The sequence below is a fragment of the Siphateles boraxobius genome, unplaced genomic scaffold (assembly GCF_051911475.1).
Source record: "Siphateles boraxobius isolate OS27281-9 unplaced genomic scaffold, OSU_SipBor_1 41, whole genome shotgun sequence".
Classification (NCBI taxonomy): domain Eukaryota; kingdom Metazoa; phylum Chordata; class Actinopteri; order Cypriniformes; family Leuciscidae; genus Siphateles; species Siphateles boraxobius.
The window spans coordinates 27302066-27329607 of record NW_027509042.1 but is presented as its reverse complement, the minus strand read 5'-3'; the positions used below and the strand labels follow the sequence as shown (position 1 = coordinate 27329607).

At 39.2% G+C, this 27542-nt stretch overlaps 2 long non-coding RNA genes across 2 annotated transcripts; both read right to left on the bottom strand.

The window, feature by feature from the left end:
• Positions 1-1003: 1003 nt before the first annotated feature.
• Positions 1004-22113, bottom strand: LOC143707248 (uncharacterized). The gene is made up of 3 exons (XR_013193131.1): positions 21881-22113; positions 1702-1821; positions 1004-1242 (listed from the first exon to the last, which is right to left on the bottom strand). It is a non-coding gene; the product is annotated as an uncharacterized LOC143707248 (long non-coding RNA).
• Positions 22114-26182: 4069 nt separating this feature from the next.
• Positions 26183-26820, bottom strand: LOC143707247 (uncharacterized). The gene is made up of 3 exons (XR_013193130.1): positions 26743-26820; positions 26509-26577; positions 26183-26264 (listed from the first exon to the last, which is right to left on the bottom strand). It is a non-coding gene; the product is annotated as an uncharacterized LOC143707247 (long non-coding RNA).
• Positions 26821-27542: the final 722 nt, after the last annotated feature.

The window sequence follows — 27542 nt, the reverse complement described above, 5'->3', positions numbered from 1 at the left end:
CGTTCGCGATCTCAGGTCGTAAATTGTCTATGAAAAATACGTGGGATAATTTGGTAGCTGCCTCAATGTTGGCGCAAGATTATTATTTATTGTATATGTATTGTTTTACTTACCGGATTCGGACTGCAGTGCAGTCACTGCGGTGCCAGGCTGGGAGTCAGAGCCAGAGGAAGAGGCAGCAGAGGAAGAGGCAGCGGAGGACGGTCGGCGCAGCGAGTCAAAGACAGGGCACACATTTATTTGTACTCCATGCAATCGGAGGTGTTTTATCATGTTCGTCGTGCACCCTCCGATGCACGAAACATTCTTGTCACAAATGTTACATTTTGCCGAGATTTAGTTATTTTTTGAAAAGTGAAGCCACACTTTGGACCGCCGACGCGAGCTATCCATGTTGGATTCGCGCGGTTATGCCAACACTTCCGGTGGACGCTTCTTCGTTGGTGTTCAACGGTTTCTTCTTCCGGTCGGCGGACTGTGAATATCGAAACTAGGAATCGAAATTTTAACTTTTGAACGATTCCGGGAAAATCGAAAAGTTAGTCCCGGTTCCAATCGATACTCGATACCCAACCCTAATAATAACTCAAAGTTGCACAGGAATGGAGTAAAACAAGGTAGAATTTACAGTAAATTGACTAATGATTTCTTTGAATGAACTTCATTTAGGGAAAAAATGATCAGACTTTTAGGTTAGTGGCCTGAAAACACCATAAAGATAAATTTGAATGTCTGACCATGTTTTGATTCAAATTTGAAGATGATACTCCCAAAAATGTAGTTTCTGTAAGCTTTTATTCAAGCGTTCGTCCTTTGCAAAAGGCCATTTGGAGACTCCAAATGGACACCTGGTAACCAAATGACATAAGGAGTAAACACTACATACAACACACATGTTGTATGAATATCAATTCAGAACTGTTCTGCCCATCAAAGCACACAAGAAAAAATTATTACAGCACAACATTTGAACATTTGAACAAAATACTCTTCATTCTGAACAATTCTAATAGCAAAAACATCCTCATCAACATTGTGCCATCTTTCACTGTCTTAGCACTGTGAGGTGCTAAGAGACACAGTAGGTACTGACTGGCTCCCTCTCTCCCTCTCCCTCTCCCTGTACCTCTGGTAATGTTAGCTGAAGCAGATTCAGATGGAGATGAAGAAGACTGCTGTGGTCTCTTTCGTCGCTCAGGACTGGACTCTGGATTCCAGTCCGGATCTGTTTCAGTTGAAGGCCTATTTTACAGCACAGGAACACACACAAAAGAGGATTTCAGTTTGAGTCAAATATTAGAGACAAACTATTATTAGGAGCATCAAGATTACATCATATTACAATAACAAATGCCTATTTGTCAAATACCTTAAGCTTATAATGCTCAGCAATATAAATGCTTTGTAATAATTATATATTTTTCCACATATCTTTACCTGACATCTTGTAATAATTTCCTTCCATTGTTGTTATATTCAATGCACCATTCATTCATATAAACCTATCACTGTTGTTACATATCTTGCTAGTCATCTCCACTGTAATTTTATAATCAAAACATCTTCACCTGACTTGTAATCCTTTCCTTCCATTGTTGTTGTAAGTTATTCAATGCACCATTCATTCATATAAACCTATCACTGTAGTCACATATCTTGCTAGTCATCTCCACTGTAATTTTATAGTCAAAACATCTTCACCTGACTTATAATCCTTTCCTTCCATTGTTGTTATATCAATGCATCATATGTGCGTGTGACATAAATATTATGTCTTTATGTATAATATACAGCCCTTTTTAATTTTTTTATTTCATTCAACTTTCATAAAAGCTTACAGTGACATTTAACATCAAACAGAAGACAAACAGATATTGGGGAAAACATAACAGATCATACATTGTACATAATACAGCCCACGAGGCTGACTCCAGCTCCTTTTTCGCCAGCTCCTTATTCGTCGAACTATTCGTTCCACCTTAAAAATGTTGGACGGTTGTTAACCCCTCCCTCTCGGTGCTTTTGGCCGTATTTCTTAAAGGAACAGTTGTATGTGAATTACAAGCCTGGGGATCGGGCAGCATTTTCCATTTAACAGTTATTTTCATTTAACAGTGAAAATAAATAGCCTATTCCTGAAAAGATTATCTTGTCTGCCTCTATAAATGGTGTAAGCTATGTGGTATATTATTATTTTGTAATTACTAAATGTTGTTTTTAAAGTATGGAAAAACGTGACATTATGTTTCCAATGTAATTTCTGTTCTTTATTAGAAGTTATCCATTACTCCAGTCTAACATATATATATATATATATATATATATATATATATATATATATATATATATATATATATATAATGTATGTTTATATATGTATATATTTGTACACACACATACATGCATACATACATATATACATTTATATATATATATATATATATATATATATATATATATAAATATATATGTATGTATATAGGTATGTATGCATGTATCTATATATATATATATATATGTATATTATATATATGTATATATTATATGTGTGTGTATACTGGACAAAGCATACTGGAGGTGTCATTACTTTAGTATTTCACAAGTTGTCAAAAAAACGGGAACGTAGAGGCATAGATTAATTCATTCTTAAACGAAATCTTGCATTACAACATTTTCTGATGTGTTATTGTTGAAATATGGTTCCCAGAACATGCCCCACCATTGCAGCTTTGTGTGCCGACAAAGCATACTGGAGGTGTCATTACTTTATTATTTCACAAGTTCTCAAAAAAACGGGAACGTAGAGGCATAGATTAATTCATTCTTACACGAAATCTTGCATTACAACATTTTCTGATGTGTTATTGATGAAATATGGTACCCAGAACATGCCCCTCCATGCAACTTTATGTGCCAACAGAGCATACTGGATTAGTCATTTCTTTATTATTTCACAAGTTCTCAAAAAAAGGGGAACGTAGAGGTTTAGATAAATTCATTCTTAAACGAAATCTTGCATTACAACATTTTCTGATGTGTTATGGTTGAAATATGGTACCCAGAATATGCCCCACCATTGCAGCTTTGTGTGCCCACAAAGCATACTGGAGTTGTCATTACTTTAGTATTTCACAAGTTCTCAAAAAAACAGGAACGTAGAGGCATAGATTAATTCATTCTTAAACGAAATCTTGCATTATAACATTTTCTGATGTGTTATTGTTGAAATATGGTACCCTGAATATGCCCCACCATTGCAACTTTATGTGCCGACGAAGCATACTGGAGGTGTCATTACTTTATTATTTCACAAGTTCTCAAAAAAACGTGAACGTAGAGGCATAGATTAATTCATTCTTAAACGAAATCTTGCATTAGAACATTTTCTGATGTGTTATGGTTGAAATATGTTACCCAGAACAAGCCACACCATTGCAACTTTATGTGCAGACGAAGCATACTGGAGGTGTCATTACTTTATTATTTCACAAGTTCTCAAAAAAACGGGAACGTAGAGGCATAGATTAATTCATTCTTAAACGAAATCTTGCATTACAACATTTTCTGATGTGTTATGGTTGAAATATGGTACCCAGAACAAGCCCCACCATTGCAACTTTATGTGCCGACGAAGCATACTGGAGGTGTCATTACTTTATGATTTCACAAGTTCTCAAAAAAACGGGAACGTAGAGGCATAGATTAATTCATTCTTAAATGAAATCTTGCATTACAACATTTTCTGATGTGTTATGGTTGAAATATGGTACCCAGAAAATGCCCCACCATTGCAACTTTATGTGCCGACAAAGCATACTGGAGTTGTCATTACTTTAGTATTTCACAAGTTCTCAAAAAAACAGGAACGTAGAGGCATAGATTAATTCATTCTTAAAGGAAATCTTGCATTACAACATTTTCTGATGTGTTATTGTTGAAATATGGTACCCAGAACAAGCCCCACCATTGCAACTTTATGTGCCGACGAAGCATACTGGAGGTCTCATTACATTATTATTTCACAAGTTCTCAAAAAAACGGGAACGTAGAGGCATAGATTAATTCATTCTTAAATGAAATCTTGTATTACAACATTTTCTGATGTGTTATGGTTGAAATATGGTACCCAGAAAATGCCCCACCATTGCAACTTTATGTGCCGACAAAGCATACTGGAGTTGTCATTACTTTAGAATTTCACAAGTTCTCAAAAAAACGGGAACGTAGAGGCATAGATTAATTCATTCTTAAACGAAACCTTGCATAACAACATTTTCTGATGTGTTTTTGTTGAAATATGGTACCCTGAATATGCCCCACCATTGCAATTTTATGTGCCGACGAAGCATACTGGATTAGTCATTACTTTATTATTTCACAAGTTATCAAAAAAACGGGAACGTAGAGGCATAGATTAATTCATTCTTAAACGAAATCTTGCATTACAACATTTTCTGATGTGTTATTATTGAAATATGGTACCCAGAACAAGCCCCACCATTGCAACTTTATGTGCCGACGAAGCATACTGGAGGTGTCATTACTTTATTATTTCACAAGTTCTCAAAGAAACGGGAACGTAGAGGCATAGATTAATTCATTCTTAAACTAAATCTTGCATTACAACATTTTCTGATGTGTTATGGTTGAAATATGGTACCCAGAAAATGCCCCACCATTGCAACTTTATGTGCCGACAAAGCATACCGGAGTTGTCATTACTTTAGAATTTCACAAGTTCTCAAAAAAACGGGAACGTAGAGACATAGATTAATTCATTCTTAAACGAAATCTTGCATTACAACATTTTCTGATGTGTTTTTGTTGAAATATGGTACCCTGAATATGCCCCTCCATGCAACTTTATGTGCCGACAGAGCATACTGGAGGTGTCATTACTTTATTATTTCACAAGTTCTCAAAAAAACGGGAACGTAGAGGCACAGATTAATTCATTCTTAAACGAAATCTTGCTTTACAACATTTTCTGATGTGTTATTATTGAAATATGGTACCCAGAACATGCCCCACCATTGAAACTTTATGTGCCGACGAAGCATACTGGAGGTGTCATTACTTTATTATTTCACAAGTTCTCAAAAAAACGGGAACGTAGAGGCATAGATTAATTCATTCTTAAATGAAATCTTGCATTACAACATTTTCTGATGTGTTATGGTTGAAATATGGTACCCAGAAAATGCCCCACCATTGCAACTTTATGTGCCGACAAAGCATACTGGAGTTGTCATTACTTTAGTATTTCACAAGTTCTCAAAAAAACTGGAACGTAGAGGCATAGATTAATTCATTCTTAAACGAAATCTTGCATTACAACATTTTCTGATGTGTTATTGTTGAAATATGGTACCTTGAATATGCCCCACCATTGCAACTTTATGTGCCGACGAAGCATACTGGAGGTGTCTTTACTTTATTATTTCACAAGTTCTCAAAAAAATTGGAATGTAGATGCATAGATTAATTCATTCTTAAACGAAATCTTGCATTACAACATTTTCTGATGTGTTATGGTTGAAATATGGTACCCAGAACATGTCCCACCATTGCAACTTTATGTGCCGACAAAGCATACTGGAGGTGTCATTACTTTATTATTTCACAAGTTCTCAAAAAAACGGGAAGGTAGAGGCATAGATTAATTCATTCTTACACGAAACCTTGCATAACAACATTTTCTGATGTGTTTTTGTTGAAATATGGTACCCTGAATATGCCCCACCATTGCAATTTTATGTGCCGACGAAGCATACTGGATTAGTCATTACTTTATTATTTCACAAGTTATCAAAAAAACGGGAACGTAGAGGCATAGATTAATTCATTCTTAAACGAAATCTTGCATTACAACATTTTCTGATGTGTTATTATTGAAATATGGTACCCAGAACAAGCCCCACCATTGCAACTTTATGTGCCGACGAAGCATACTGGAGGTGTCATTACTTTATTATTTCACAAGTTCTCAAAGAAACGGGAACGTAGAGGCATAGATTAATTCATTCTTAAACTAAATCTTGCATTACAACATTTTCTGATGTGTTATGGTTGAAATATGGTACCCAGAAAATGCCCCACCATTGCAACTTTATGTGCCGACAAAGCATACCGGAGTTGTCATTACTTTAGAATTTCACAAGTTCTCAAAAAAACGGGAACGTAGAGACATAGATTAATTCATTCTTAAACGAAATCTTGCATTACAACATTTTCTGATGTGTTATTGTTGAAATATGGTACCCTGAATATGCCCCTCCATGCAACTTTATGTGCCGACAGAGCATACTGGAGGTGTCATTACTTTATTATTTCACAAGTTCTCAAAAAAACGGGAACGTAGAGGCACAGATTAATTCATTCTTAAACGAAATCTTGCTTTACAACATTTTCTGATGTGTTATTATTGAAATATGGTACCCAGAACATGCCCCACCATTGAAACTTTATGTGCCGACGAAGCATACTGGAGGTGTCATTACTTTATTATTTCACAAGTTCTCAAAAAAACGGGAACGTAGAGGCATAGATTAATTCATTCTTAAATGAAATCTTGCATTACAACATTTTCTGATGTGTTATGGTTGAAATATGGTACCCAGAAAATGCCCCACCATTGCAACTTTATGTGCCGACAAAGCATACTGGAGTTGTCATTACTTTAGTATTTCACAAGTTCTCAAAAAAACAGGAACGTAGAGGCATAGATTAATTCATTCTTAAACGAAATCTTGCATTACAACATTTTCTGATGTGTTATTGTTGAAATATGGTACCTTGAATATGCCCCACCATTGCAACTTTATGTGCCGACGAAGCATACTGGAGGTGTCTTTACTTTATTATTTCACAAGTTCTCAAAAAAATTGGAACGTAGATGCATAGATTAATTCATTCTTAAAGGAAATCTTGCATTACAACATTTTCTGATGTGTTATGGTTGAAATATGGTACCCAGAACATGTCCCACCATTGCAACTTTATGTGCCGACAAAGCATACTGGAGGTGTCATTACTTTATTATTTCACAAGTTCTCAAAAAAACGGGAAGGTAGAGGCATAGATTAATTCATTCTTACACGAAATCTTGCATTACAACATTTTCTGATGTGTTTTGGTTGAAATATGGTACCCAGAACATGTCCCACCATTGCAACTTTATGTGCCGACAAAGCATACTGGAGGTGTCATTACTTTATTATTTCACAACTTCTCAAAAAAACGGGAACGTAGAGGCATAGATTAATTCATTCTTACACGAAATCTTGCATTACAACATTTTCTGATGTGTTTTTGTAGAAATATGGTACCCTGAATATGCCCCACCATTGCAATTTTATGTGCCGACGAAGCATACTGGAGGTGTCATTACTTTATTATTTCACAAGTTCTCAAAAAAACGGGAACGTAGAGGCATAGATTAATTCATTCTTAAACGAAATCTTGCATTACAACATTTTCTGATGTGTTATTATTGAAATATGGTACCCAGAACAAGCCCCACCATTGCAACTTTATGTTGCTATATGACCAGAAATAAGTAATTTATTATTATAATTATTATTATTAAGTTTTATATGTAATATGATAATATTTGTGTGTGTTGGTGTGTTGGGGGTGTTGGTTGGTTGGTGTACAAACAAACGTGTATGTTAAATTTTTACAGAACAATAAACGGTCATTTAGAAAATGTGGCATGGATTCAGTGCAACACATGTGCTGGATGGCTCCATAATGACTGCGCAGGTGTTGGTAATGTCGACTCTGATAGTCGTTTCTACTGTGGATGCAAAATGCAATATCCCCATCCATTTGTAAGGTTAGTTAGCACGCGAAAAAAATAAATAGATAATACACTTTGAGTAAATATGCTAAATAGTTTTTTTTTTTTTTTTTTACTTTTTATATGTATTTGTAGAACCAGAAAAGTAATCAGAAGGGGATTGGTAGCAGATGTACTAACAGATGAGGAAATAAAGGTATGTCTCATTTGTTTGGGTGATAAAGTTAAAAACATTGATAATGACAGCCTCACACAACAGTCACATATAATTTGCACTAATAATATATTGCATTGTGCTATTTCAATTTTATAAAAATTTCACAATTCATTTAAAATAAAGCTAACTTTAATTATTTTTGGGGGGTTACCAATGGCACAAAAAAAGGGAAAATACATTTAAATAAATAAATCTCTTGTCTTGATAACCAGTGTTCAAATTTGCTGTTTGTGTTATGCATTTATTAAATGATAAAAAAAAATTTCCAGAAAGTTGCTGATGACCTTAAAAAAGGAGTTTTGAGGTCAAACAGAATGTTTCTCCATCAACATCCGACATTTGACCCAAAGTTCAAGTTTAAGAGAGATTGTTTTATTTCTGTTTTTAATGAAGAACAGGTATTATTATTACTATTAACATCATTATTATTTAATATATAGTTAACTTTATATTCACAATGCATATATAATCTGGCACGTTTAACAGACTGAAGCTTTAGCAGAACGCATTAAAGGTGCTCTGGATAAAGAGGATGCACATAATGTTTCGTTTGTCCTTGAAGTGCTACTACCAGAGGTAAGATCCTTTGACCACACATAATTACTATGCAGATTCTGTTTATATTTGCTGTCAGTGAACATAGAAAGTTTATTCTGTTTGTTTATTCTCTTTATTGTTTTAAAGCTTACCATAATAATTCTGATTAAGCTTGAAGAATTTAATAGATTTCAAGCAGAAAGATGTTTCAACACTGGATTATCCCGTTATTTGTAGTAAGTAGAATATGATGTAGCCTATTAAGCAACATCCATTGTAGTTTGATGACAACTCATTATCGGTGCCATAGATTCATTGTCTGTGTGAAATAATTTATATATTTTATTATCAGATGGCTTCTGAACATGACTGCGCACAAGATGTTTGGACTACGCCTATACGCATTTATTGACTTGTTTCTTCATAAAAGATTGTGACTGTTAATTGTGTTACATTCAATATTTGTTTTATTTGTTATGTTCAATATATTTGTTTTATTTGTAATAAATGATTATGGTAGTGCAGTATTGTCTAAATTATTCTTTATTGCCTTAGAACTGGTTAGGTATATCGCTGGTTTGTGGTGATAAATATTATACAAAAAGTGTCGTCTTTCTGGCTCCTTCATGGATTCAGTGCAACACATGTGCTGGATGGCTCCATAATGACTGCGCAGGTGTTGGTAATGTCGACTCTGATAGTCGTTTCTACTGTGGATGCAAAATGCAATATCCCCATCCATTTGTAAGGTTAGTTAGCACGCGAAAAAAATAAATAGATAATACACTTTAAGTAAATATGCTAAATAGTTTTTTTTTTTTTTTTTACTTTTTATATGTATTTGTAGAACCAGAAAAGTAATCAGAAGGGGATTGGTAGCAGATGTACTAACAGATTAGGAAATAAAGGTATGTCTCATTTGTTTGGGTGATAAAGTTAAAAACATTGATAATGACAGCCTCACACAACAGTCACATATAATTTGCACTAATAATATATTGCATTGTGCTATTTCAATTTTATAAAAATTTCACAATTCATTTAAAATAAAGCTAACTTTAATTATTTTTGGGGGGTTACAAATGGCACAAAAAAAGGGAAAATACATTTAAATAAATAAATCTCTTGTCTTGATAACCAGTGTTCAAATTAGCTGTTTGTGTTATGCATTTATTAAATGATAAAAAAAAAATTCCAGAAAGTTGCTGATGACCTTAAAAAAGGAGTTTTGAGGTCAAACAGAATGTTTCTCCATCAACATCCGACATTTGACCCAAAGTTCAAGTTTAAGAGAGATTGTTTTATTTCTGTTTTTAATGAAGAACAGGTATTATTATTACTATTAACATCATTATTATTTAATATATAGTTAACTTTATATTCACAATGCATATATAATCTGGCACGTTTAACAGACTGAAGCTTTAGCAGAACGCATTAAAGGTGCTCTGGATAAAGAGGATGCACATAATGTTTCGTTTGTCCTTGAAGTGCTACTACCAGAGGTAAGATCCTTTGACCACACATAATTACTATGCAGATTCTGTTTATATTTGCTGTCAGTGAACATAGAAAGTTTATTCTGTTTGTTTATTCTCTTTATTGTTTTAAATCTTACCATAATAATTCTGATTAAGCTTGAAGAATTTAATAGATTTCAAGCAGAAAGATGTTTCAACACTGGATTATCCCGTTATTTGTAGAAAGTAGAATATGATGTAGCCTATTAAGCAACATCCATTGTAGTTTGATGACAACTCATTATCGGTGCCATAGATTCATTGTCTGTGTGAAATAATTTATATATTTTATTATCAGATGGCTTCTGAACATGACTGCGCACAAGATGTTTGGACTACGCCTATACGCATTTATTGACTTGTTTCTTCATAAAAGATTGTGACTGTTAATTGTGTTACATTCAATATTTTTTTATTTGTTATGTTCAATATATTTGTTTTATTTGTAATAAATGATTATGGTAGTGCAGTATTGTCTAAATTATTCTTTATTGCCTTAGAACTGGTTAGGTATATCGCTGGTTTGTGGTGATAAATATTATAAAAAAAAGTGTCGTCTTTCTGGCTCCTTCAGACACAGAAACCGCTGATTAAAGAGAGTCATATGCTGTGTGTGCATACTCTTTAGTGAAAGTTTATCTAGACCTGTACAGGCTCATTTTTGAGAATATATGAAATCATTAATTACTCAGTCGGCCCATACAGTTGCATGGAGAGGCATGTTCTGGGTACCATATTTCAACCATAACACATCAGAAAATGTTGTAATGCAAGATTTCGTTTAAGAATGAATTAATCTATGCATCTACGTTCCCGTTTTTTTGAGAACTTGTGAAATAATAAAGTAAAGACACCTCCAGTATGCTTCGTCGGCACTTAAAGTTGCAATGGTGGGGCATATCCAGGGTACCATATTTCAACAATAACACATCAGAAAATGTTGTAATGCAAGATTTCGTTTAAGAATGAATTAATCTATGCATCTACGTTCCCGTTTTTTTGAGAACTTGTGAAATAATAAAGTAAAGACACCTCCAGTATGCTTCGTCGGCACATAAAGTTGCAATGGTGGGGCATATTCAGGGTACCATATTTCAACAATAACACATCAGAAAATGTTGTAATGCAAGATTTCGTTTAAGAATGAATTAATCTATGCCTCTACGTTCCTGTTTTTTTGAGAACTTGTGGAATACTAAAGTAATGACAACTCCAGTATGCTTTGTCGGCACATAAAGTTGCAATGGTGGGGCATTTTCTGGGTACCATATTTCAACCATAACACATCAGAAAATGTTGTAATGCAAAATTTCATTTAAGAATGAATTAATATATGCCTCTACGTTCCCGTTTTTTTGACAACTTGTGAAATAATAAAGTAATGACACCTCCAGTATGCTTCGTCGGCACATAAAGTTTCAATGGTGGGGCATGTTCTGGGTACCATATTTCAATAATAACACATCAGAAAATGTTGTAATGCAAGATTTCGTTTAAGAATGAATTAATCTGTGCCTCTACGTTCCCGTTTTTTTGAGAACTTGTGAAATAATAAAGTAATGACACCTCCAGTATGCTCTGTCGGCACATAAAGTTGCATGGAGGGGCATATTCAGGGTACCATATTTCAACAAAAACACATCAGAAAATGTTGTAATGCAAGATTTCGTTTAAGAATGAATTAATCTATGTCTCTACGTTCCCGTTTTTTTGAGAACTTGTGAAATAATAAAGTAATGACAACTCCAGTATGCTTTGTCGGCACATAAAGTTGCAATGGTGGGGCATTTTCTGGGTACCATATTTCAACCATAACACATCAGAAAATGTTGTAATGCAAGATTTCGTTTAAGAATGAATTAATCTGTGCCTCTACGTTCCCGTTTTTTTGAGAACTTGTGAAATAATAAAGTAATGACACCTCCAGTATGCTCTGTCGGCACATAAAGTTGCATGGAGGGGCATATTCAGGGTACCATATTTCAACAAAAACACATCAGAAAATGTTGTAATGCAAGATTTCGTTTAAGAATGAATTAATCTATGCCTCTACGTTCCCGTTTTTTTGAGAACTTGTGAAATAATAAAGTAATGACACCTCCAGTATGCTTCGTCGGCACATAAAGTTGCAATGGTGGGGCTTGTTCTGGGTACCATATTTCAATAATAACACATCAGAAAATGTTGTAATGCAAGATTTCGTTTAAGAATGAATTAATCTATGCCTCTACGTTCCCGTTTTTTTGAGAACTTGTGAAATAATAAAGTAATGACTAATCCAGTATGCTTCGTCGGCACATAAAATTGCAATGGTGGGGCATATTCAGGGTACCATATTTCAACAAAAACACATCAGAAAATGTTGTAATGCAAGATTTCGTTTAAGAATGAATTAATCTATGCCTCTACGTTCCCGTTTTTTTGAGAACTTGTGAAATTCTAAAGTAATGACAACTCCAGTATGCTTTGTCGGCACATAAAGTTGCAATGGTGGGGCATTTTCTGGGTACCATATTTCAACCATAACACATCAGAAAATGTTGTAATGCAAAATTTCATTTAAGAATGAATTAATATATGCCTCTACGTTCCCGTTTTTTTGAGAACTTGTGAAATAATAAAGTAATGACACCTCCAGTATGCTTCGTCGGCACATAAAGTTGCAATGGTGGGGCTTGTTCTGGGTACCATATTTCAACAATAACACATCAGAAAATGTTGTAATGCAAGATTTCGTTTAAGAATGAATTAATCTATGCCTCTACGTTCCTGTTTTTTTGAGAACTTGTGAAATACTAAAGTAATGACAACTCCAGTATGCTTTGTCGGCACATAAAGTTGCAATGGTGGGGCATTTTCTGGGTACCATATTTCAACCATAACACATCAGAAAATGTTGTAATGCAAGATTTCATTTAAGAATGAATTAATCTATGCCTCTACGTTCCCGTTTTTTTGAGAACTTGTGAAATAATAAAGTAATGACACCTCCAGTATGCTTCGTCGGCACATAAAGTTGCAATGGTGGGGCTTGTTCTGGGTACCATATTTCAACCATAACACATCAGAAAATGTTGTAATGCAAGATTTCGTTTAAGAATGAATTAATCTATGCCTCTACGTTCCCGTTTTTTTGAGAACTTGTGAAATATTAAAGTAATGACACCTCCAGTATGCTTCGTCGCCACATAAAGTTGCAATGGTGGGGCTTGTTCTGGGTACCATATTTCAACCATAACACATCAGAAAATGTTCTAATGCAAGATTTCGTTTAAGAAGGAATTAATCTATGCCTCTACGTTCCCGTTTTTTTGAGAACTTGTGAAATAATAAAGTAATGACACCTCCAGTATGCTTCGTCGGCACATAAAGTTGCAATGGTGGGGCATATTCTGGGTACCATATTTCAACCATAACACATCAGAAAAGGTTGTAATGCAAGATTTCGTTTAAGAATGAATTTATCTAAACCTCTACGTTCCCCTTTTTTTGAGAACTTGTGAAATAATAAAGAAATGACTAATCCAGTATGCTCTGTTGGCACATAAAGTTGCATGGAGGTGCATGTTCTGGGTACCATATTTCAACAATAACACATCAGAAAATGTTGTATTGCAAGATTTCGTGTAAGAATGAATTAATCTATGCCTCTACGTTCCCGTTTTTTTGAGAACTTGTGAAATAATAAAGTAATGACACCTCCAGTATGCTTTGTCGGCACACAAAGCTGCAATGGTGGGGCATGTTCTGGGAACCATATTTCAACAATAACACATCAGAAAATGTTGTAATGCAAGTTCTCTTACGAGAGGTTCTCTCGTATTGCGTAAGTTTAGCTTACGCTACGGGAAAGATTCATCTTCTCGAGATACTGAAGCCAAAAAATTATCCTTAATTTTGTATTCCTTGTCAACGCAGTGCAGCAGCTAGCAGACCTAGAGCAGGCCATCTCGCGTGCTCATTGGCTGCCCTGCGGGCAACTGCTGCAGCCTACCAGTGAGCCCGGCGTGACGTCACGCCCAATGAAGGGTGCCCGCGCCTTCATAGCGTCACAGCCCGCCAGAATGGGCGTGGCTTAGCGTATAACACTAGGGGCTGTAGGCTGAATTCCCTGATTTTCGTCTCTTCAGCGAGCTCTTCGCATCGCTGGATCTGAGAGAAGCCACCGCCGCCGTCGAACAGCGGACAGCCAGCTTAGGAGAGCGATGAGGAAGCCGGCCGTCTTCGCCACCTTCAGCCATCCGTGCGAGCTACGCTATCCGGCGACGTATCCTTTACCTTGCTAAAACCTATTCTAAAACCTATTCTAAAAGAGCAGCGAGTGTCTTTTTTAAGACGCCTCGCACTTCCGGCTGTGAAGCGCTTCCGCTGTCGACCCTGCGGACTCGACTCGAAGCCTTCAACACCCCCCGCCTCTCATCACCGACGCGCAGCTGCCGCTCACGAGCCTCACTGCCGTCGCATCTGAGAATGAGGCCGAGGGACACGTACGAGCACGCGGCTAGCACTCTTTACGTTACAAGAGAGCTACCCCGCCCTCGTGTCCCCGTTCGCGCGTCATGCAGAGCCCTCTCGAGCTCTCTGCATGACCCGGACGGGCATCATCTGTGTTACATGTAGGTCCCGTGCCCACTACTCGTGCGCGCGCCCTCGTACAAACACTGTTCCAGTTCTGCTCCCGAGCACGCGGCTAGCTCTCTTTACGTTACAAGAGAGCTACCCCGCCCTCGCGTCCCCGTTCGCGCGTCATGCAGAGCCCTCTCGAGCTCTCTGCATGACCCGGACGGGCTTGCGCGCCGCCGTCGAAATGTCTCGCCATGTCAGTCCCCTTAGATAAGGCTACTGCAGTGGTGTATTTGGCAGCCAACGAGCCGGTAATGCAACCCGCTCGCCTGCACACATCCGCCGTTCTCGCGGCGACCCAGAGAAATCTCAAATGAGTATAATGTCAGATTAAGAATGTAAGTTACGTGCCCGCTCACAAGCGCTCACGCTTACTAACAGACACATCGCCTCCGAAAAGACGTGCGTGTTTAAGTTTATTCCCTGTCAGTCCCCTTCAAACAGGCTACTGCAGTGGTTCAATTAGCAGCCAACGAGCCGGTCTGCTGACCCTCTCGCCTGCACACAAACGCCGTTTTCACGGCGACCCAGAAAAATCTCAAAATGAGTAAAATGTCTGGTCCGGCTCATGCCGTCGGTGTTGTAAGTGTAATGAAAGTGCCCAGGCCCCAGTGTTCACCACTACACATAAGCACTCCGAACCTCGCAGAGCACACTCTCATGAAGCGCAGAAAAGCCGCTCGAGTGTTGAATGTAAGAAATGTGTCCACAAGTCTGTGCCCACTATCTGCCCGCTCTGTTACACGATCAAGAAAGCAGGTTATGAATGTAAGTCTCGTGCCCGCCAGAGTGCGTTCACGCTTGCTAACACAAACCTCCCCCCGGGCTCCGCCCGCGCGTTTAAGCGTTATCACAAAACGCAAGGCATTAATAAAACGTTCCCCATCCATTATGATCGGGGCGTCAAATACACTTGTAAGTCTAGTGCCCGCGCTCACGCTTACAGGAAGCTTTTCCACCCGGAGCGCTGCTCGCGCGTCAAAGAGTGAAAAAAGAATGTTCCCCATCCCTTATGATTGGGACATCTCACATAAATCAGCCGGTCTCGGCTTTCAGCGAGCAGCCATTGCCCAGGACCGAGAGCGCGCGCGCCGCGCTTTCGGCTCCGGGTCAGTTTCACAAAAGAAAGCAGGTTATGGATGTAAGTCTTGTGCCCGCCAGAGTGCGTTCACGCTTGCTAACACAAACCTCCCCCCGGGCTCCGCCCGCGCGTTTTAAGTGTTATCACAAAACGCAGGGCATTAATAAAACGCTCCCCATCCATTATGATGGGGGCGTCAAATACACTTGTAAGTCTCGTGCCCGCGCACACGCGCTCACGCTTACAGGAAGCTTTTCAGCCCGGAGCGCTACTCGCGCGTCAAAAAGTGAAAAAAAAAAAAAAAAAAAGAATGTTCCCCATCCCTTATGATTGGGACATCTCATATAAATCAGACGGTCTCGGCTTTCAGCGAGCAGCCATTGCCCAGAACCGAGAGCGCGCGCGCCGCGCTTTCGGCTCCGGGTCAGTTTCACAAAAGAAAGCAGGTTATGAATGTAAGTCTCGTGCCCGCCTGAGAGCGTTATCGCTTGCGTTCACGCTTGCGTTCACGCTTGCTAACACTAACCTCCCCCCGGGCTGCGTTTAAGTGTTATCACAAAACGCAGGGCATTAATAAAACGCTCCCCATCCAGTATGATCGGGGCATCAAATACACTTGTAAGTCTCGTGCCCGCGCACACGCGCTCACGCTTACAGGAAGCTTTCCCGCCCGGAGAGCTGCTCGCGCGTCAAAAAATGACAAAAGACTGTTCCCCATCCCTTATTATTGGGACATCTCACATAAATCAGCCGGTTTCGGCTTTTCAGCGAGCAGCCATTGCCCAGAACCGAGAGCGCGCGCACCGCGTTTTCGGCTCCGGTTCAGTTTCACAAGCCCGGAAATGGCGATTTCCCCCCTAGCGGCTCACATAGCTGCGTGGGAAACTATCCCAGGGATTTCAGAATGGGTGTTGAGCACAATAAAGCAGGGCTATACACTTCAATTCATTCGCCGTCCCCCGCGCTTTCAAGCCCGGACCGCGACGATTGTGAATGCGTAAGTAACACACCTACTTCACGCAGAAATAGCAAAGCTGCTGTGCAAAGGGGCTATAGAAAAGGTACCGCCTTCTCTGAGCGAGTCAGGCTTTTACAGCCGATATTTTCTCGTACCCAAGAAGGACGGAGCCTTCAGACCTATCCTAGATCTGAGATATTTGAACTAAGTGCTTGCGAAAAGACCGTTCAAAATGCTTACGACCAGGAAAATCCTCACGCACGTTCGCCCGAGGGACTGGTTTATTTCTCTAGATCTGAAGGATGCCTATTTTCAGATTCAGATAGTACCCCGTCACAGGCAATTTTTGAGATTCGCCTTCGACGGTCAGGTATATCATTACACGTCCTGCCGTTCGGCCTGTCCCTGGCACCCTGTACATTTACGAAGTGCATGGACGCGGCGCTCGCCCCCCTGAGAAGTCAGGGGCTGCGAATAATGAACTATCTGGACGATTGGCTGATATTGGCACAGTCAGAGACAGAACTGCTATCTCACAGAACAGTGCTTCTCAGTCATCTGGAAAGCTTGGGTCTCACGATCAACTGGACCAAGAGCTCATTACTGCCCAGCCAGTCAATTTCCTTTTAGGAATAGCACTGGACTCGGTGACCATGACGGCTCGTTTATCGACACAGCGCGCGCGCCGTGTTCGCCACCTAGCCGCATCTTTCCAGAAGGGCAGCTTTCTCCCTTTGAAAACATTTCAAAGGATGTTGGGCTGTATGTCATCAGCTGCAGCGGTGCTCCAGCTGGGCCTACTGCGCATGCGCCCGCTCCAACGCTGGTTGAATGCTCGCGTGTCCCGCCGGGTGTCTGGCGGCCAGAAAATCAGAGTGACTCAGGCCTGCATAGCAGCTCTGCAGCCCTGGTTAGTGGCCGACTGGTACCAGCATGGAGTAATGATGGGAACCATCTCTTATCGTAAAGTCATCTCGTCAGACGCGTCCAACTCGGGTTGGGGCGCACTGTTCGAGGGCAGACCGGCCTTTGGCCAGTGGTCAGACCAGGAGAAGGGTTTTCACATAAACTGTCTGGAAATGATAGCGGTCGAGAACGCGCTGAAGTGCTTCCTCCCGTTCATACAGGACCAGCATGTTCTTGTCCGCTCGGACAACATGTCTGTGGTATCCTATGTAAACCGTCAGGGCGGTGTCAGATCCAGAAATCTCTGCAATCTGACGGAACGCCTCCTTATTTGGTCTCCGATGCACCTGCGCTCGCTGAGGGCGGCGCATGTGCCTGGCCATTTGAACGACGGCCCAGACAAACTGTCCAGGGACAACGTTCCCCCAGGGGAATGATCCCTGCACCCCAAACGGTCCAGAAACTGTGGCGCCTATTCGGCAGAGCGGAAGTCGACCTATTTGTGTCAAAAGACAACGCTCAATGCCCGACGGTCTGTTCGAAGGATGAGGATGCGCTGGGCCAGGTTTGGCCCAGCCTCCCGCTATATGCTTTCCCTCCGGTCTATCTGTTGCCACAGGTGATCAAGAGAATCAGGGAAACGCGCCACTCGGTGCTCCTCATAGCCCCGCGTTGGGAGAATCAGATTTGGTTCCCGGAACTAGCAGGGCTGTCACATACAGCTCCGTGGCCGAATCCGGTGAGGGCAGATCTCCTCTCTCAGGCTCGCGGCACGATCTGGCATCCCAATCCAGAGCGCTGGTCTCTGCATTTATGGTTGATCAACGGGTACTCGTTGCCCTGCCAGAAGGAGTGATGAACACGATCACGCAGTCTAGAGCCCCTTCCACGAGAAGGCTCTACGCGTCTAAATGGTCGGTGTTCTCTGGATGGTGCACCGACAGAGATCTGGAACCGCGGACATGCGGGGTGGCGCATCTGCTCACCTTCCTACAAGAGCTGTTGGATAAGGGAAGTTCCCCATCCACGCTCAATGTATACGTGGCGGCCGTGGCAGCGTTCGCAGAATCGACGCACGGCCAGTTATTGGTAAGACACGAGTTGGCCATCCGCTTCCTTAGAGGAGTTAGAAGGATGAATCCGCCGCGCCCCCCGTCGGTTCCCATGTGGGATCTTTCATTGGTCCTCGAGGCCCTGAAAGCTTTTCCATTTGAACCACTAGACACCGTGGGGTTGAAATATCTATCACTGAAAACCGTCTTTCTGACTGCACTGTCGTCAGTAAAACGTGTAGGGGACCTGCATGTGCTGTCTGTCAGCGCGTCGTGTCTTGAGTTCGGACCGAATGACTCTAAAGTCATCCTCAGACCTAGACATGGCTATGTCCCTAAAGTGATGGGCACTCCATTCAGAGCGCAAATTATTTCGTTGTCAGCTCTCCCAGCATCTGACAGCGAAGGTGATGTGAATCTCCTCTGCCCTGTCAGAGCGCTGAGGTTTTACATTACGCGCTCCGCCTCCTTCAGGCGTATGGAACAGCTTTTTGTTTCGTTGGTGGGCGCACCAAGGGTCTCGCCTCCTCGAAACAGAGCCTGTCCAGATGGACAGTAGACGCTATAGCGGCCGCTTACGCGTCAAAAGGTCTGCAATGCCCTCTGGGCATCAGGGCTCATTCCACGAGAGGCGTGGCCTCTTCGTGGGCATGGTCCAGTGGAATTTCTATCCATGACATATGTGTAGGGGCGGGCTGGAGCTCCCCGTCTACCTTTATCAGGTTTTATAACCTAGAAGTTCCTGCCTTGCAGGCTAAACTGTTGTCAGTCTGAAGGAGAGGTGTATTCTGCCCAGATCTCCTGCTCAGATCACTCTCACATGACTCAGCTCTCCTGGTTGAGCTGCACTAATTAGGGTATGTGCCATGTGCCTATACAGACCGGCGCGTTGCTCTGTATTCCCTATGTGTGCTTATGTACAAGTGATGGCCCGCGTGGCTGGCCACCTTATTTTTTCCACTTATGGGGTTCCCCTGAAAGCTCGGGGTCTCATATGGATGCTTGGCGCGCACGGCGTTGACAAAGTGTTCCCGTAGCGTAAGCTAAACTTACGCAATACGAGAGAACCTCTCGTAAGAGAACGATACTCGGTTACTAACGTAACCTCGGTTCTCTCTAGAGAGGGAACTAGTATTGCGTAACCGGCCGTGCTCGCGCCACGAGCGACTTCGCTTCAGTCGACGAAAACCAGGGAATTCAGCCTACAGCCCCTAGTGTTATACGCTAAGCCACGCCCATTCTGGCGGGCTGTGACGCTATGAAGGCGCGGGCGCCCTTCATTGGGTGTGACGTCACGCCGGGCTCACTGGTAGGCTGCAGCAGTTGCCCGCAGGGCAGCCAATGAGCAAGCGAGATGGCCTGCTCTAGGTCTGCTAGCTGCTGCACTGCGTTGACAAGGAATACAAAATTAAGGATAATTTTTTGGCTTCAGTATCTCGAGAAGATGAATCTTTCCCGTAGCGTAAGCTAAACTTACGCAATACTCGTTCCCTCTCTAGAGAGAACCGAGGTTACGTTAGTAACCGAGTATCGTTTTTCCATACTTTAAAAACAACATTTAGTAATTACAAAATAATAATATACCACATAGCTTACACCATTTATAGAGGCAGACAAGATAATCTTTTCAGGAATAGGCTATTTATTTTCACTGTTAAATGAAAATCACTAGGGCTGCAACAACTAATCGATAAAATCGATTATAATCGATTATGAAAATCGTTGTCAACGAATGTCATTATCGATTAGTTGGTCTGCTTACGTCACGGGGAGCGTTTACTGGTACGCACACACACGCAAGGTCTCTCTCCCTCAGGCGCTCTGCCGAGCGCGCGCGCTACACGGTTTGGAGCAGTCTCTTCTGTCTCGCATGCGCGCTCTTGCTTGCGCGCTCTAGATTTCGGGAGTTTGAACTAATTCACGGGCATCAGGGAGCCGCAATCAATATGCGGGAGACTCCCGGGACTTCCGGGATCTTGGGATGTCTGTATTTTGTCTCGAGCATCAGGTTGCGCAATCAGTTCGCTCGCAACGTAAGTGATGGATTAAAATAGCGCTACCGCAGAAATAGGTTAAATTAAAACGGTCTTTACAAAGCGAAGCACTCAATATAAAGGCAGTTAATAGCAGCAGCAGTAAAATATTGTTTTTTAGTCACTGTACTCAGTGGTTTTCAGCGAATGCTTGTGCACTAATGCATAATTTCTCCTGTCCTTTACTCAAGCCTGTTAGCTTGCTGGGTAACGTTACCTCCATTCCGTTCTCTTTTTATAGCATTTGTCTACTAAGTTTTAATTGTTTTTCAAACCCGATCTACTGCGGCTCTACGTTCACACAATTGTTTTCAGTCTTTCTATATTTATTTAATCAATTTATCCTTATATTATTCTTTTATATATTATATATAATATATATTATATTCTTTATCCTTATATTCCTTATATATAATTAATTTTAAATAAAAATTAAATGAATTATATATTTTAGATGTTTTTAGTTTGTTTTTAGTTCAGATATTCACATCTGAACAACATGTCTGTGTAAATTTGTTTTAACAAAAATTGTGTTAAAACATAATATGTTGGATATCATTTTTTAACAATAATCATGTTTGTCAACTTGCCATCAGCAATTATCATTAAAAACAATGCAAATATTGATATTAGTAAAACTCAATGTGTGGCTTTTGCACTTTTTAAAGTACACTTTTACACATAAATACCCTGATTTACGGTTTTATTTAGTTATAATAAAAAAAAAATCTAATTTAATTTCCATCCAATTAATCGATTAATCGAAAAAATAATCGTCCGATTAATCGATTATCAAAATAATCGTTAGTTGCAGCCCTAAAAATCACTGTTAAATGAAAAATGCTGCCCGATCCCCAGGCTTGTAATTCACATACAACTGTTCCTTTAAGAAATACGGCCAAAAGCACCGAGAGGGAGGGGTTAACAACCGTCCAACATTTTTAAGGTGGAACGAATAGTTCGACGAATAAGGAGCTGGCGAAAAAGGAGCTGGAGTCAGCCTCGTATACAGCCCTGTATCACCTAACTACTCATATAGCTTCGTGTCTTTGCTAGTCATCTCCACTGTCATTTTATAATCAAAAACATGACATGAACAGGAAAAATGCCAATACTTCATAAACATAAAAAGTCAAGACAATGCGATGAAACTTACCATTCTAAAACTGGATCGAGTCCATTAACAAACAGGCCGAATCGACGCTCGACACCGTGTACTCTCTGTCTCCTCGCTCCTCTCTCCGCTTCTTTCTACTTTTTTCTTTACTGTATGTCGTCACCGCGTCCAATACACTCCCAACACCACAAAAACGTTTGTTTAGTCGACGATCCATGATGGAGACTGTCAAATTTAACGTTGGAGAAAGTCCGTGCGTTGAAACAAACTCTGTGTAGCAACCCAGCTAGAATTTTTTTGTTCTAAAAATGTTCTGAGAACATTACCATGCAGTATTCTAATAATGTTTTCAGCGGGTAGTTTTATTTTGATTCCCAGAATGTTCTCCTAAAAGCTAGGATAACATTCTCTAAAAACATTCTAAATATGTTTAATGCTAACATTGTTAGATCATTATTCGCTAATGTTCTTATAACATTTTCAGCGGGTAGTTTTCTTTTTGTTCCCAGAATGTTCTCTTAAACGTTTTAATAACATTCTTTAAAAACATTCTAAATATGTTTAATGCTAACATTGTTAGAACATTATTCGCTAATGTTCTTATAACATTTTCAGCGGGTAGTTTTCTTTTTGTTCCCAGAATGTTCTCTTAAAAGTTCTAATAACATTCTTTAAAAACATTCTAAATATGTTTAATGCTAACATTGTTGGAATATTATTCCCTAATGTTCTTATAACATTTTCAGCGGGTAGTTTTCTTTTTGTTCCAAGAATGTTCTTAAAAGATCGGATAACATTCTCTAAAAACATTCTAAAAATGTTTAATGCTAACATTGTTAGAACATTATTCCCTAATGTTCTTATAACATTTTTAGTGGGTAGTTTTATTTTTGTTCCCAGAATGTTCTCTTAAAAGATGGCATAACATTCTCTAAGAACACTCTAAAAATGTTTTGTGATGACCTTCTATAAAGGTTTAATCATAACATTTTTAGAACATTACATCCCCTAACATTCTTATAAAGTTTTTAGCGGGAAGTTTTATTTTTGTTCCCAAAATGTTCTCTTAAACAAAAAAAATGCTTAGCTAATAGCTATAACATTGTTAAAACATACAATTTTATTAATCTCAAAACTAAAACATCAGAATCTGATGCCATCTGAACCAAAGACAGGTTTATAAATGGCATCCACATAAATTATTAGAAGTTCTGCATACAGTAAATGCCCAACATTAAATGAAGAAATCAGTAAAGTCCAATGTGCAATCATGCGTCTTGACTGCAGTGTTTGCTCAGAGCGCTCATCATCAGTCTTTGCTAGTCTTGGTTCTTGCAGAAGAATAATACAGTCATCTGTATTAATATGTGTTCTACTGTTCTCTCTTCTAGTTGTCCAGCTGCTCTCCCAGTTAGCAGCAGTGAACTCTATTATCTGTGTGCATGGTAGGGTTTTTCCTCATAGCCTATAAAAGAAGATCATGCAACAGTGTAAACAGAAAGAATACAAATACATACATATTAAGATCACAAGCAATATTGACATTGAAAACTTTCTAAATTAGCCAGCCTAATTAGTAATCAGAAATTATGTAAAGACTAATTTATTGAAAGTATAAATATGATACCTTATGAGTATCTTTTTTGTTTCTGTAATTTAAAACATATACTTAATCCATATTAATAACGAAACTAGAGGCTAAATTATGTGAACAAAAGTTGATGTTGGCTTGAGAAGCCTGAACCTCGAACCAGGACTGGAACTCAGGTCGCCGTGAGCACAGCTCCAGCATGGCACAGCGCTGCCCACGAGGCTATTGCTCTGACTTAACAGCGCTTATATTGTCTATGGATCGTTACATTTCTTACAGATTTCTGCTTGTTTTAAATCAGATACAGATAAAGTAACACTGCATTTGAATGTATTGGCGATAGAACTATTTCTAGAGTGAATTAATCATACCTGTAAGTGCAGCATCTCTTTGCTATTAGTGAAGCTGTACGTTTTAGTTACTTCAAAAGCAGAAAGAAATATATGCTAAGCTAGTTATTTTAAAGCTAGTTATTTTAGTCAATACATTTTTAAATATGGATATTTTTCTTACACAAACGCATCGCTTCGCTTTAGTGCTGGGTGGTTTGACCAAAAATTTATATCACGTTTTTTTTTCAAAATGATGCCGGTTTTCCGGTTTATGACGTTTTTTTTTTCTCATGCATAATCAGGTGTTCAAAGCATTTTCTACTGGTTGAGAGAGGAATTACTGCAGTAAATTGACTTAGGATGGTCTATTTTACTGTCATTAGTGAATATTGTAGAATAGAATAGCGCCCAGTATAACCTAAAATTGTTATTTCTTAACGTTCTAACAACGTTCTTGTAACCAGGAAATAACGTTAATACAACGTTTATATAACGGGAGAATTGAACGTTCTTATAATGTTTTGAATTAAGTTCTTATAATAACCAAGAAATAACGTTAATACAACGTCTGGACGCTTTGAATGTTCCTATAACATTCAGAAATAACGTTTTTATAACTTAATGGGAACGTTATGAAAACGTTCTTATAACCTAAAATTGTCAGCTGGGGAAGAGGAGAGATTCGCAATTGCACTGAACACGTTTTAAGTCCAGGATTCTCTGAGCGAGTCCAGAGAAAATAGACCTATTCTAAAGCTTCGTACACACCGGGACGAATATCGGCTCGCGTTATTCGTCAGCGTTTTTCAACGCGTTTTTTGTGTTCACACCCAAGCGATTTTCGCTGACGATGAGCCGAGTGAAAATGCAAATTTATTCCCTGACATTAGATGGCGCTTAATGTAAAACAGAAATACCCCGGTCCACAAAGTGCTTCTGACACACGCTTGTCACTCAGAAGAAGAGAGCAAGTTTGTCGCGTTTGTCATATAGTTCTTTATTCTCGTTGGTGTCTCTTTATAAAGACACCAACAAGACCAGCAGCTCTACATTCATCTGGCCTTGCATCTTCCTCGTCTTATTTCTTCCCGGCAGAGTGTAGTCAGAGAATGTCTAATAAGTCTAATAATAATAATGTCTAATAAGAGAATGTCCGTAGACGGGCTTTGGTCATTAGACATTCTCTGCTTTGGTGTAGTAGACGCTGTATATCTTCTTCGCCATTACGTATGTGTGCTCGGCAATACCGTTTTGTGTTTGAGCGCCCCCAAGTTGTGTTTTACTGTAACTTCAGAAGCTCCAGACACGTGAGCAAAAGCGCCAATCTCATTGGTCGGATAGTTTTTGACGCGGCGCGTCAAACCAAAAAAACGAACCCGAGGCGTTTTAAAAAAAATGACGCTTTTACGCGTGGCGTTTTACGCGTCGGTGTGCACACTCACATTGGCGCCCATTGTTTAGTCACGAGGCGTTAAACGCTGCCGAATATCGCACGCGAAATTCGTCCCAGTGTGAACAGGCCTTTACGTGAGCAGCGTGTATCTGAGAGCGCGGCACATTATATTCCGCGCGTGAGCAGAGAGATTCGCGCTCGCGCATTATATTAATGTACTTTCGCGCTACAATAATGCGCTCTCGACATTTGACAGGAAAATAACGCCATAGTTCTGCAGCATCCATCTTCCCTGTAACGTAACACCAGAGCACTGCTGTTTACTCTCGCCTCGCAGTCGCTGCATAGAAGTGCAACATTGTAAAGGGTCCGTCTGAAACAGTGTCGCGTGGCGTAATGTCGTTCCGAACGTTGTGTAAATAAATACATCGGTATGGCGGTATATTAAAAATTAATATCATAACAAAAATATACACCGGTTTTCGGTATGAACCGGTATACCGCCCAGCACTACTTCGCTTCAAAAGGCCATTATAACCCCGCCAGAGCCATGTGGATTACTTTTATCATGGATGGATGCACTTTTATAGACTTAAAACAGAAACGGCCATTCACTGCCATTATAAAGCTCGGAAGAGCCAGGACATTTTTTAATATAACTCCGATTGTATTCGTCTGAAAGAAGAATGTCATATGCACCAAGGATGACTTGAGGGTGAGTAAATCATAGGCTAATTCTCATTTTTGGATGTCTTTTGGATGAGATCATTTATGGTCTGTGTTAGGTGCTTTTAGCACTAAAGCTCTAGGAGTTAAGAGTTGAAAATTTTTGTCTCAGAAAAATAATAATAATAATAATATTTAGTTCAAATAGATTAACAATATGTTGGCTTTCTTAAACCAACATAATTATTTCCTAACATTTGAACAAGATTACTATAATCTGTATTATAATATAAAGGTAATTCTGTGAAGATTTACAACAAGTTACAAAACCACCTACCAGTTACAAGTCTCTTTAGCTCCCATATCCATTCACCTCTGCAGGTTTATGTTTGACAGATTGTGTCCTTTACATTGACCATCAGCCCCAGAGTAATTACCTGAAATATTTTAAAACATGGTCTGTCAACATACAACGATATTACAAGCACATACAATATTTGCTAGAAACACAAAAGACTGAAAACGTTTTAGACTGAATGCTTTTTCCAATTTTCCCATTACCTCTTTATGAATTACTGAAATATTATTAACTTTTACTTTCAAAAGACAATAAGATTAACACTTTTAAGTTGCAAAAATAGAGTATTCATATACACAGAACACAATATTATAGTAGGCTACCTTTGTTGTAAATGGAGACTTTATTGCGTCATCGGTTTTATATTCATCTTCAAACAGGCAGTTTGGAGTCTGGATTAAAACATATCTAGCTGTTATTCAAAAGTAACATATACTCAGATTTAATGCGACTGTCATACAATTCTAAGAAAGTAAAATCTAACACTGAAAGACATATATCAAGGATAAGAGAAAGCTATATGTAAACTGAAAAATACACACAAAAAAAAAACTTACAGTTGTGAAAGAGCTCTTCCGTTGACCAGGAGTTCTGTTGTTTGGCAATTTGTCAATTTAGACAACGGGCATTTTGCGCCGATTTTTTCAACAAAAACGTTACTTTCTTTGCGCTGTTTGTCGATTTCAAATGTTCTTACGTCATGAGAAAATCACGCTGTGATTGGTAGTTTTAAACGTCGATCCACAGTGACCCCCAATCAGCTTCTCGTCTCTTCTAAACACATTTCGCGCAACAGTTCAAACAGTTCAGAGTAATATCCTCAAAACACTTTACAAATGCTGTTTTGATAATGTCCTCTTTTAATATGGAACATTATGCCAATATTTTATAGGTTAAAATAATTCTACAATCTGTTACCTAAACAGCTTCCCTAAAATATCCTTAAAATGTTATGAGCTTTTGTTACTCATCATATTATGAGATTTTGTCATCTCAGGCCAATAATGTCCTCAAAACATTTGATGAATGTTGCTTTGATAATGTTCCTCCTTTGTTATTGTGCTAATGATTTATAAAAGATAACAACATCCCTAAAAAAATCCTCAAAATGTTTCATGCAAAATGTTAAAAAGTAAATTGAAAGGAATGTTTTATTAAAAACATTTTATCATCTCAGGACTAAATAATATCCTCAAAACATTTTACGAACGTTGATTTGATAATGTTCCTCTGTCATTATGGAACATTGTACCAGTGTTTTATTGAGAACATTGTCTTATCTGTTATCTCAACAACATTCCCAAAACATCCTCAAAATGTTACAGTTGTAATGTTCTTGCTTTGTTAACACTTCAAA